Source organism: Platichthys flesus, chromosome 9 (genome assembly GCF_949316205.1).
Source record: "Platichthys flesus chromosome 9, fPlaFle2.1, whole genome shotgun sequence".
Taxonomy (NCBI): Eukaryota; Metazoa; Chordata; class Actinopteri; order Pleuronectiformes; family Pleuronectidae; genus Platichthys; species Platichthys flesus.
Genome location: NC_084953.1, coordinates 9,336,194 through 9,349,603, shown reverse-complemented (window position 1 = coordinate 9,349,603; position 13,410 = coordinate 9,336,194). Strand labels below are relative to the sequence as shown.

The window sequence follows — 13,410 nt, the reverse complement described above, 5'->3', positions numbered from 1 at the left end:
GGTTGTTCAAGGATACTTGGTCAGAAGACCACTGATGGACACCAGTGGTTAAAATTTGAACTGTGAAAAAGACATTTAAATTAAACATATTCTCTCTATTCTCACCCCTCGTCAACCCCCTCTCCTCTCTCTCCCTATTTCCTCTCCTCTCACCCGAGCCCGTCGAGGCAGATGGTCCCCCACCCTGAGTCTGGTCCTGCAAGAGGAAAACATTTTTCTCTCCTCGGTCGCCAAGTGCTTCCTCGTTGTGGGGATTGTTTGATTCTCTATACTACTCTAAGGTCTCAATCTTAAAATGTGAAATGCCTTGAGATAATGTATGATTTGGAGCAATACAAATAAAATCGAATTAAAATAATTGTGTTAATCCCACCTTTTTAAGAGGCTCTAATTAGGTTGGGTGTTTTTATAACCATGGAAATGAGCCACTGGACCATTAGATATCATAAATGAGTTCAGAGTAATATACAACTGTTATATATTCCGCGGTGGAGAAACATTATTCATGTCCACGGCAGTCTAACAATCTGTATGTTAAACCTCAAAGTTCCACACATGCTGTAGATATATGGACACAATCTCAGCAGGTATGTCATTGTCGTGAAGCAACGCGCCCCCTCTGTCTGTCCCCCTGCCCGTCTCTCTCCTCTCGTTCAGGGCCTGTCATGACTGCTCTCCAACAGGCCTCCTGTGTCTGGATTAATCTCCCTGGTTGACTGCTGATTTGAAGGTGGGTCGGCCGTCATCCACCAACACCAAAACTAATTCCACTGTGTCACCGCGCGAAACTCCTGGCTTCCAACCCACCCCCCTTCACTGACACCCATGCATGCACGCACATTGCAGAATATCTTCATCTGTCTCTGTCTCATCTACATGGAAGAGGGCACGAGGGCGGGTGACTAGTCCGAAGGAGAAAGGTCAGCGCGCTGAAGGAGTTCATCATTCTGAGCTGTCAGAGCCTCTCTTTAGGAGAGCAGATGAAGTGGAGCGGAAGGAGGAGAGGATGGGAGGAAGGATGGGAGGGGGAAAGAGAGGAACAGGGAAAGAGGAGGGGGGTCTTTTTTTTAATGTTTGTCTTGTTATTGGTTATCAGCCAAAAGTTCGTCATGGCCTACGGAGTTGGCTGGAGTCCACCGAGAGCAAATCAATCATCATACGGTTTGTGTTTCCATCATGTCTCGCCTTTGATTACATCTTAATTATGAGAAAACAACTTAAGACACTTGCACGTCTTAGTCAAGTCTACAAATGGTCATTTGGTGGCTAAGAATACACCAGAGGGTTCAATGAAACTCCAGAAGCGAGCAGTCAAACATTCAGTCATTCAGAAATGATCACACAATGCATCCACTACACTTGCGGGCCTCTGGCATGAGGTAAACAGCTTTTAATAGCATCAAACCCTCTGCAGTTTGTTTGCGACCATCTGTCCAGTCTATTGTGTTTCCCCGTTGTGACGCTTTGGAAGTTCATCGGCTGACAGCTGATGTATGGGTTCTTACAAAGTCCCCAGCCAGGCCCTCGGGATCCTGCCGCACTGTCTTCACCCCCGTCCACTATCTGTTTCTGCTTTGTCTTCACGTTTTCCTCGTCTCTTTTCCGCCTCACAGTATTTACTTAGATCAAGGTGTATCAGTCTGCATCTTCCACTGGCGTTTAGGAGGGCTGTGCGAGAAGGAAGTTGTCTGGTCTGTTGGAAGAGGATCAATGTGTTTGCCAACTGTGTTATTGAAACCGAGACTAATTTATTTTCTGTGCAAGATTTGAAACATTTTGATAAATAACATAATTTATATTCTTTATGGATTTAACTCATTTTATTGACATATTTAATTTCTATAGAGAAGCTGTAGATAGTGGTTTGGAGATTTCAGGAACATTACTGGAATATTCCTGCTCTTCTCATCAGCTTGTAGTCAACATACATAAATATAATGTTCATCCACCGATACCTGAAATACAATTTTACTGTGTTTTGAACCAAACCTGGACTAAATTAAATTTAATAGCATTTTACAGCCATGGGAGGACACAGTAAAATGCCTGTTTAAGCATAATAAACAAGATTAAACAACAAACAGAGGAAGTTTACGAGTGTTTATCCTTAACTCTGGGTTAATTCAGGACAGACACTAGTAGCTGCAGATCTTTTAGGTAAAACTTAACTTTGGGAACTTCTAGTCGTGTGCGCAAACCATACTTTACACCTAATTCCCCCCAGATTCCGAGTTTTCTGTTCTGGTGGTTTCTGTAGAGGTTGTGGGGTATATTGGAGTTGAGGGGTGGAGGGTGAAAACCGGGTCCAGGAAGTTTTCACTCCTTTCTTCCCTGGGTACCCCTGGCCTATCCAACTCCCAGTCATCGGCTGAGAGAAGCCAGATGCAGGCAGGATAATCACCCTCTAATAAGAGGCTATATTGAAAGCAGGCTGGTGTTCGTACACTACAAGCTTAAAAGGCACGTGCAAACACATACACACTCAAACATATGTGTACACACGGACAGCCGAATGCATGTACACACATATTCTGAGCAGGTGTCATTACAGTGTGCAATGACTTCAGAAAGAAGCGATCACTCACAATATGTACACATGTGGACATACAAACATGTGCAAAAAGAAGGAAAAAAACAACACACTCACACGCACGTACAAGCACACACACAGGCAGACACACAGATACCCGCACCAGACCCAGATTCTTTTTCCTTCTTCTGACTTCAGTCCTATACCACCATCCTGGAAAAATGTTAGCACATGGCAAAGGATATCAATAATTTCACGATATTTCAATTATCAATTTAGAAAAGAGAGAACAGATCCCCGGGGGATTGCGTAGGTTGGTGTCTGTTTTTGTGTGGCCCTATGAAAAAGTATGAGGTTTAGCATTGTAACTGAAGCCCTACCCACACTCTTCAAATTCAATTTCCCCCCTTTTCTGGTCGTCACAAAGTATAGAAAGCATATTTTTTTCTCCTTCCTTTTGATGAAAACTAAAGAGTGTGTTGGCAAAGCTAAAACACTGAAGAACCCCCCCCCCCCCCCACCCCCCCTCCAAAAAACAGCTGAGGGAATCTTCTAAACACCAATCTTACATTTCATCAGAAGAAGAAATGGCTTGACATCAACCAGTGTTGGTGGACTGCAGCCCAAAGTGAAATCCGCACCGTTTAAAAAATGTGGCACAACTGAGCCCTTCTGTTCATGTGTATCACGGCAATAAACCATTTCTTCTTGTGTAGCTGCAGTGAGGCACTGCATGCAGAGCTGGATGATGCAGGTTAGTACGTCACATGTGGAATTAAAAGTATTAGACCGTGCAAGCCAAAGTTTAGGAAACAGTGTTTGACAGACACTGGTTGTACTGTCTAAGTCTCCAGTACTCTTTCACTTTGTTCAGTAGATTAATAAACTGTAGACATGTCATTCATCTCTCTGTCTGCCATTCCTCATCTCTACCTTCTCCCTCTGCCCTCTCATGTGGGTGTTCAGCTTAAGTGGATTGATGAGCAAGTTAAGAAAGCAGGATAATTGTTCTTTTCTCTTAATAAATGATAATGATCTCCCTCACCTGCACATCTCTTGCCATTTAATACAAAATCAGAGGAGGAGCTTTGGGAGCAAAATAATTATTTTTAGTGCAATGAACATATACTTGCAACTTGCACATGTTACTAATGGGAAAAAAATATATATATGAATAATCACAATCTGAAAAACATTTTAAGTATTTCATACAAGAGCATAAGGTTAAGCTACATATATGGATGTGCTATGTCTGTATACAAATGTCTTGTCTCATGATTAGGGGCCTGTGTCGTGTTCTCACTCTCTGCAGCAAATAACATTCGGCAGACCATGTGTTGTTGATATCATGCGTGTCCAGGTATATTAAGGTCAAGACAGGGCTGTCTGAGAATGAGGAGCAGGCGGATGCACGGGTCAGGGGATGCAAACTCAGCAGGGACACAAGTGGAGAGGGAAAAGCAGGAGTGTGAAGCTGACGAGGTGGATAAATTATATAAGACAGGTATCACTATAAAAAATTATTATTTTTTGTTTGCAAAGGGCAAATTCAACAAATCTTGAGTTTCAATTATCTGCTTACTTCTCACGCACATTAACTTCATATACTAAGCAATCTAAAAAGAAAATTTGCACAACCCCTACTTTAGACACAAAATATTGTATGACTTCTAGTAAAAATGTGTATGTAAACACATGCAGGCTTCTATTGCAACACACAAAATCTTCCACCCCAAAATATTGAGCATGTATACTCACACACACACTCACACAAAACACAACGCAACCATTAGTCGAAACGCACACATCACTTCTGTGGCACAACGCGCCAGGTGTACTGCTCTCACACCACCAGCAGCCTCAGAAAGAGAATCTATATTCCCCCTTCTGTCTTTTGTTCATTTGAGTAACTATGAGGAGCAGCAGCAGCAGCAGCTGCAGCCTCTCTCCCCACTCGTGCTCAGCCGGGGGAAGGCAATAGGTTTAGCAGGCGAGGAGGCGAGGCAGATTTATGGCGCTGGAGGTGACCTCTGGGGCCGTAACACAGTGATGGGTGAGTGGCTCTCAACGGTAAGCTACTGGCACTTGACAAAGTGCCCGAAGCAGAATGAATTTACTTCTCTTTTCCTCAATCATCAAGCAGCCACTGCCCTGACCCCCATCCTGACTGCTATAACAAGATCTCCCATCTCACAAGGGCCTGAAAAATTTACTGTCACATCTACTTTTCAATGAGCTCAAGTGAGCACTTCTTTCACCTTCAGCGGAGCAGGTGCCTGTGAGGAGGAGGGCTAACCTGCCTGCCCCGGTGTATGTTTGTGTGTGTGTGTGTGTGTGTGTGTGTGTTTTATTAGTCTTGTGTGTGTGTAACAGAGGGCGAGCGAGAGAGAGAGAGAGAGAGAGAGAGAGAGAGAGAGAGAGAGAGAGAGAGAGAGAGAGAGAGACTGAATGTACATTAATAAATGTGTGTAAAGGCTGTGCACTGGCCTACCCACTTGCTCCCTCACTCACCCAAACTCAACCTGTCTCTCTCTCACTAACACAAACAAACACACACACACCTAACTACAAACATACACAATGCAGAGCACATTACATTGACTTACATTCATTTCACTTATTTTCACACTGTAGCATAACTACTACTTGCCTTAATCCATATTCGTAAAATATCTTAACGTTTACCTAAATATAACCAAAACTTACCCAACCTTAAAACATGTCATGTTAAAAAAAAAATTAAAAAAAGTAATAATAAAGTACTTTATTATTAGTAAAGATTTGTTGGGGAAAACATACAACAATGAAATATTTTAAACAACTCTTGTATGTTTGTATGTAACATAAATTGCAAGAGTCTCTCACTTTGCTCATACCATATACCAGACACACACATATACACACACACACACACACTAAGTGAAGCTGGCAGGCAGGGACACAAAGGGCACTGCTTTACGGATACCAGGAGACACCTCTGCCATTTATATTAGAAGTCAATCTACCTTATCATATCTCTTACGCACTTACACACACACACACATATACGCACACACACATATTTTGTGAGTATTTGCCAGCTTTCATCATCACCATGGCGTTAATGATCCTGATATATTTTTTATATGCAGGCGATAAATCCTGGTGTGCACACATTCAAATTTGATCTTTCTTGCACTCTAGTTGTTGAGGTGAAATTATGGTGGATGTGACAGCGATGAAAGTAGAACAAACTTAATATGTACATTAGCATTGAAGATATATTAGAGAGGGTATGATGAATAAATCCAGAAAATATGTTTTCAATAAGGACATGCAGGAGATGCAAATGGACCAAAAGCAAGAGAAGGGGGACAGGAAGAAAAGAGTTCAATTTATGAAAGGATAAATCAATCAATAACTGATTAATCTCTATTCTCTGGCTGCAGAGGGATTGATGCCCTTTTAATGATCTATTGCTGCCAGAGAAACCAACAACATGCTGGAAGTGACTGTAGCTTAAATTATTATGATTCCAATAAGTGGAGCGACTAAGAAAAATATGTCTGTCCTCCGTATATATCTGTAGAAAAAAAAAAAGGGATTGTGTATTTAATTATTCTGCAGTCTTTTTAATTACTTGGCAAATGGAACAAACAGTCAAACTGATAATTTATTTTCTATTCTCCCAACAAACAGACATGTCGATTTACCGGCAACAGGAAGAGAAAATTTGCTGTAGGGAGGTTCCACTTGTTTAAATGTTTACAGCATCAAACATTGATATTGATAAAACAGTTACACGGCCAAAATCAATACATTGTACATTAGTGCAAACAAAGTTGGTTACGCCATCGTTTCATTATGTCAACTCCCCTCTTTAAAATGTCACACCTAATTCAACCTCTATTCATTTTATGAGCCGCTCTTTCGCCTGCCCTCACCCGCTGGGATAATGTTATCGTGATGAAACAATAAAAATCAATGATTAAGCATGTGTAATTTTCCAAAGACGAAGTATTAAAATTTATTGTCTCTCTCTCTCTGTCGAGCCTTGACACATGCGAGACGATCTGCAGGTTACAACTTAAAATAAAGAAGGGGCATTAGAAGCTACTCAATAAGCCACTGTGAATTGATCAGGCCGTAAAAGCTGCTACGCTGCCGCTACACGTCCATTCACAACCGCACGCTCGTTTTAAAGTGTTTAATCAATACATTTTGCGAGACGTTAATTTTCTCTCATCTTTACTTAGTTTTTATCACTTGTGGTTATAACTTGAATCAATCAGACAACTTTATGACACTACATCAGCACTGTGAAAACACACACGCGATCTTAGAGGGCGCTCGGTGAAAGTTTTACACCTACACTTCAGAGTTAGTTAACGCAGCCCTGGTGAGAGTTAATCAGAAATTTGTTGTTATTCAAGTCAAATTGAATGGAGGGGTATTCGTAAATAATGTTTTTTTTATCTCTATTGTAAATAAAAGTCTTTCGGCCTCTAGTTGAAGGGTGGACGCACTGATCGTCATTGGCATGTACAATTGCAGATTGCAGACGCGGCCGCAACAAAAAGTCTAATTTAATATTATATAAAACATAGTTTTGCTATTACATGTACAGAAATGACAGCTTAACGTGTTATTTCAGAAAGCGTTTAGTTAACCAACAGGATTCATTAGCCTGCAAATAAAATAAAGAATGTTGAAACTGAACCCTCTTTATAATCATTTCATGATGTGAAACAAAATAAGAATACTAAACCTGATAAATAATTGCCAGAACAGCAGTATCTGATATTCGCTTGAAAAAATGTGGGACAAACAAAACTGGCAGTAGTGATATGAAGTGACCCTGCCAATTCAAAAGCTCTAGAAGTGATACTGTAGCGACAAATTATTTTGATAGTATAATTAAGTTTTATTAGTTGTTTTTGAGATTTGGTTGAAAAATATTTTCCACCTAGTTTAGGTCTATCTCTCTGTGACAGTGTGTTTTTTCGATTGCACAACTAAGAGATGCTGAAATCTGATATTTCCTCCAATTCAAAGCAGACAATAGTTTTACTGTAGACTGTGATGTGCTTCCACATTTTGAGAATAAATTCCACTGATGTGTGTATATGTCTGTAAAAACATAGTTTGTGCTCTTTTATACAAACTCACCACAATCAAGTCTCATGGAAAGTAAAATTTCGACAGAAACTAGCTTGTTCCCCACCCAAAACAAGAGTAGACTAACTGAGTTCCACACCTCAGATCACTGCAAAAGAAAGATGTGCCAAAACTCCTACCAACTTCCATGAATCCAGAAAACTATATACTGACAAAATACTACAGGAGATTTACTGTTTGATAAAGCATATGGACAGTATGCCACCTGGGCCTTTCTATCGCCACCTCAAGAGAAAAAAACAATTCCAGCGGTGAAGAGCTGTGCTGTCGGCTGGATCAGTGGAAGTGGCTCGGCAAACAGCGTTTTTCTTTTAACTTTCAATTCTCCTAAGCATGCGTGCTTCACAGCCCCTAGGGCTATTGCCTTTCTCAATCTGTCCCTGGAGAGGCAGGAGTTATGGTCCCTGTCAATTGAGGAGAAAGGGATGTTATTCCCCTGTCACCCCCTGGTCGCGCCGCCATCCTCCCTGCCCTGATCTACAGCCTAACGCCCCCCCCGCCACCCCTTCCGCCCTCCCCCTTCCCCACTTTGCTTTGTCGTAAGCTGCAGACTATGTCGTTGCCATGGGCTCTTGAGATGAGGACGAGGAAGAAAATGCTCCGGGCGGGGGGGGTGTTGGTGAGTGTTTTAGTACGACGTTAACACACTTGCAGAAAATTGTTGTTTGTGTATTTTATTTACTTGTATTTTTCTACACTGTGTTTTTACTAAGATGAAGTGATGGGCGATGGCACGTCCAGGGGAGCAGTACAATGAGACAGCTTGGCCCAGGGGAGGTGACCTGCCCCAGGGCACACGCAGGTCCTTGACTGACACCCTTGATAGGGGAGCAGCGGCGGGGTTAAACATGAGAGGCAGTTAGTTAACGATAGTGTGTGATCAGAGGTGTGTTGATTGCTAACGCTATGTCCCATGAGTCCCTGTAGGTTCGGTCTCGTTACAGATGTCTGACTGCTACAACACAACAGCTTCGAGCCCAAACATTTTTTAAATATGTAGTACAGAATTTTATATGGCATTTTATATTTTCGCCAATTTCCGAGAGAAAAATGCTATGATTTAGATGAAAAAAATTGGGCATGTTTATGGGACTGGCATTTGCTGGGGTATGGACACCAATGACTGCCATTCTATTTTGTTTGTTTGTTTGATGGTTTGTTGGTTTATCAGCAGCATTACACAAAAGCTACTGTACAGATTTCCATGAAACCCAGTGAAGGGAGGGGACATGTCAAGAAAGAAGCCATTCATTACGTTGCAGATCTGGACAACAGGGGCACATTCTTACCTAAGACTTGAATCTATTCTTCCCTGACACACATTTCATCTTACCACTCGTTTGTGTAATAATCAGTGTTGTAGTTTTTTTGTAAGCCTGTTTAAAAATAAATGAACAAACCAACCAACAGGGTGAAAACACACCTCGGCAGAAGTAGAAACAAATCCTTCAAGAGACAAAAACCTGGGATTATAGCAAGTTTGAATGCATTTCATGTATTTCCGAGATGTATGAAAATTACACAAACTGCAGGCATCCTTACAACAACCTACATTACCAGTGAACACCAGTACAGACATCAGTACACCTGACACATCCTCCACAGAGAACCTCCAGTGCTCAACCCCATTTCCATACTGGTCAGGCTCTTTTAGGTTCTATTGCACCTTAGGCAAATCCAGAGTTTGTGAGGGTCTCTCTGGGTGAAGGAATAAATAAATAAGCAGATAAATAGATGAATAACCCAGAGGAATGAGAGCCCATGCGCCTTGGCCATCCATCATATATCCTATTACCACACACTCAGCGGCACCTGCAGTATGTATAATGCAGTCAACCTCCGTAAGCAGATACAAATTCAACTCTTTTGCTCCTCAATTTGTTATATCTGACAACAACACTGCTTGTGCCGTGTTGTTTCTTTGAATTATGAATAGATTCCCCTTCACCAGACTTTCGCTGGTGCGTGATAGCGTGGTGCTGTTATGCAGAACAGCTGTGGAAAACAAATTCGAGAAGCACGGTGCCGTTCTTAGCGGCTGGGCGCATATGCATAAACAGCTGCGCTTAAAGTCACTTAAAAACAAGCAAATGGGCTCAATATTTCATCTTTGGATTTATTTCATCGGCTGTGATGAATATGAAATGCCAGAGTGTAGTACCAGTGCAGGGAAACACAGTTGTTTAAGTGTTTCAAATGATCTGAGAATGGTTTCGAGATTTTTCACACAACAGTGAGAAATAGTCGAGGAGTGCTTTAACTGACAATTCAAAACTTAATCCCTTTCAGCAGCTCTTTTATAGTCATGACACTTTGATTTCTGAATATTCCTTCTGCCATTCACATACTATGTCAATAAAGTGAATGGATGGAGACTGTGTCTGTGAGTAAATTCAAATGAACAAAGCCGAGAGTGGGAGGGAGAGTTAGGGAGACCAGAGAGGATGAGGAATGTAAATACATGGCAAACCGATAACACATTTTGACCGCTGCCTGTTTGTTTGGGTATTTACACTGTGAGGCTACAATCAAGTCCTCAAAGCTTCAGCCCACATGACAAGAGCCCATTTCAGGGCCACACATCCTCTAAACAGCCAAACCAACAATCCAAATCCCAGTCGACACACACACACACACACACACACACACACACACACACACACACACACACACACACACACACACACACACACTCACACTCACACACACACGCACACATAAAACCCAAAAGCCATATCCACTTATTTGTCTATTACTTCAAAATACAAAAAAAAAGGGGAAGGATAAGATGAACTTTGAGGAAGTGATTTTGATTTTCGGGACTTGGCTGAACTTTCAAGCCCTGTTTGGTTCGAGCAGATGTAGAATTAGTACACATCACTTTACATCAGTGAGACATTTAACACAAGCTGCTGCTCAGAGGCCAAATATCTCTCTGTCACAACAACACACACACGCACACCTCGCCTCCAGCGTCTGCGATTCCACCGCGGTAATTGTCAATGTGATGTCAATTCCCACAGAAACGGTGTCTCATTGTTTTTCTTCCAAAAGCATGCTTCACGTCTCCGGATGTCAGTGGCCTGCAAACACCAGTCCAAACCAATAAAGAGTACAATCACATCCACACTATAAAAACTGTGACACAAAATTTTTACTTCTGTTTTGAAATTGAGCAGTAAATTAGTTTAAAACAGTTTTTGCAAGGTTCAAAACAGACCACAAACCACACAGGCTCTTTATCTATGTCTCAATACATTGATTATTTGATTTTTAAGAAACTACATAGTAGAATACTGCTTTATACTTAGGAAGGTTTTAGAACTGAAACATACTGCAGTTACATGTTACACCAACAGAATACAAGGATATATGCAATTCAAACTCACTTGGGATAAACGTGCAAGTTCAGTGACAGATTCATGTATTACACAGGCTTCAGTGGAAATTAAATTTCAACCTTTGAAATCACAATGGATTTGTGCCACATTAACACATTTACCACATTCACATCCCAGTCAGAGTACAATTACAGAGAAAAGAAACAGAGCAAAAGGTCAAGCAGCAGTCACCAACCAGCTGCTGTTGTTGTTTTTTACTGAAATATGTCAAATTTCTCTGAATGACTTTTCATCTCACAGTTGTTGATAATGATACGGTGATATGAAGCAACATATATTTTGGGATTTTAAAGAATTGTGCCACAATTTGTTTTACCTTGATGTTTGAGATTATCACACTAATCAAGCTGATTTTATCTTCCTACCAATTTGGTAATCAAATGCATTATAAGCATTAAATGCATTATAAGCTCTCTTTTGAGAGATGGGCTTAATATTTATCCTTATAACATGGTAACTTTTATTGATATGTCAAGCAGATCATGAGTTAATTCATCGACATACTGTGAGTTTCTGCACTAGTGCACCACCCTATCCAGTGCACATGTTCCAAAGAAGCAGACTTGCAATAAGAGAAACTGATCCAACAGCAAGCACCCAGATGAAATTGCTGCAAACATGCTGTCATTCCACAAGGGAATTTTTCATTTTTTTTTATAATTTCAGAGCAGAGGATCCTGTTGCATGTCAATGAACTGGGCTAAACATGCATGACAAGTGATGCTGTGTGAATGGAGGAAGCTAAGAGGGAGTCAACCCCACGGTCAGAGAGAGACCTGTGTGTAATCTACAGAAGATGCATGCAATACACCGCCACACTACTTTATCTACAAGGCCCCTAATTGAGAGGGATGCTGGCGAACACATGTTGGGAAAAGAGGAGCGGAAAGGGGTGTCAGATGTCGGCAATGTGCAGGCATATGGTTCCTTCAAGTTCGGTTACATAAACTGAAAATGGCACCAGACTTCAGGTTTCTCTGCGATGAATTTGTGACAGCGTGGTACTGCAAACCCTTGCACCTTTCCTTCATCATTACAAGGTGACTACGGGTGATTACAATGATGAGGACAGACCAACAACTGAATCATCTAATGCTGCACCTGTCAATACTTTAAAATCACACCACTTAAAATCTTGCCTTAACCTTCTGACAAGGACAAGTGTTATTGCCATTGTACCATCACAAATGACGTATTTCTGGCCTGTGTAGAATATGGTTTAATTTAATTATAATACAGTCCATTCATTTTGATAGGAAAGCGGATGGGAGAATTGGACTGACAGAGGATGACAAGCTGTATACTTCTTCATTGCGTTAATGCACATTAAGACTTGCTTGTGAGTGGACAGTGAGCCCTATGCTTGTGTTGTGTTGAAGTTTGTTTCCCCACTGACAGGAATTACCCCTTTCCCTAACCCGAACCCAGCCTTGTTCTAACCCTAACCACAGAGAAGGTGAGGGGCATCAGAGAACACAATCAAGCAAAAACATCTTGGCCACCAGGCAGAAGTCGACAGGCCATTGGACCAATCTCATTTCGGATGGTCTACCGGAAATGTTGTACAACCGCTGTGTAAACACACTGTTCAGCACTGCATTGTATATCTCCCATTACAAGCTCCTTCACTATGACGCAGGCATGGCCCTTATACATCATTCTCAACCACAAGTTTGTAAGTTGACACTTTGAACCCTGTACCTTTGGTTAAAGAAAACCCAAATAGCCTTGAATTCACAGAGAAGCATGTTGTACGCACTTCGATTTACACATAAGCTGACTGTGGCCAACTGGTTAACCATGCAACAATGTGGAAAAATGCAGTACATAGACGTCCCCATTAAACTAACTGTTACTTTTGATTTAAATACAGTATAATCTACTGAAATGAAACCACAGAACCAATCAGACCTTTGCACAATGTCTGTAAATTTGATGTTGTTTCAGAAAGATTTGATATCATTACAAACCTAGAAATAGTTTTAAAGAGCAGCAAGGGAACATAGTAAGTTGTTCTTTTCCAGCAGGAAATTACCCTTTGAGTCAGAATGGCAAAGTAACTTTTAACTCCTGTCTCTCGTGAATTCGGCCATAATTACTGCCACCTACTGACATAGCAAGGACATTACATGACTTGAAATGAGCAACCAGGCAATGAATCATGATTACGAGATGGATTATGTGCTATGAAGATTTTTCCGGAATTTGATGCCTGAGGTTAAAATCACATTGTTATCATGTTGATCTTATAAACAGCGTGTCTGGCCTCTCCCTGATGTAAATTCGTCTTAGCAACAGAGAACTCGATGATCTGGATGATCT

General features: G+C 41.2%; 1 protein-coding gene across 1 annotated transcript in view; it reads right to left on the bottom strand.

Moving 5' to 3' along the window:
• Window positions 1-13,410, bottom strand: part of LOC133960363 (adhesion G-protein coupled receptor D2) — an 81,541-nt gene that overhangs the window by 18,701 nt on the left and 49,430 nt on the right. The window lies entirely within an intron of this gene.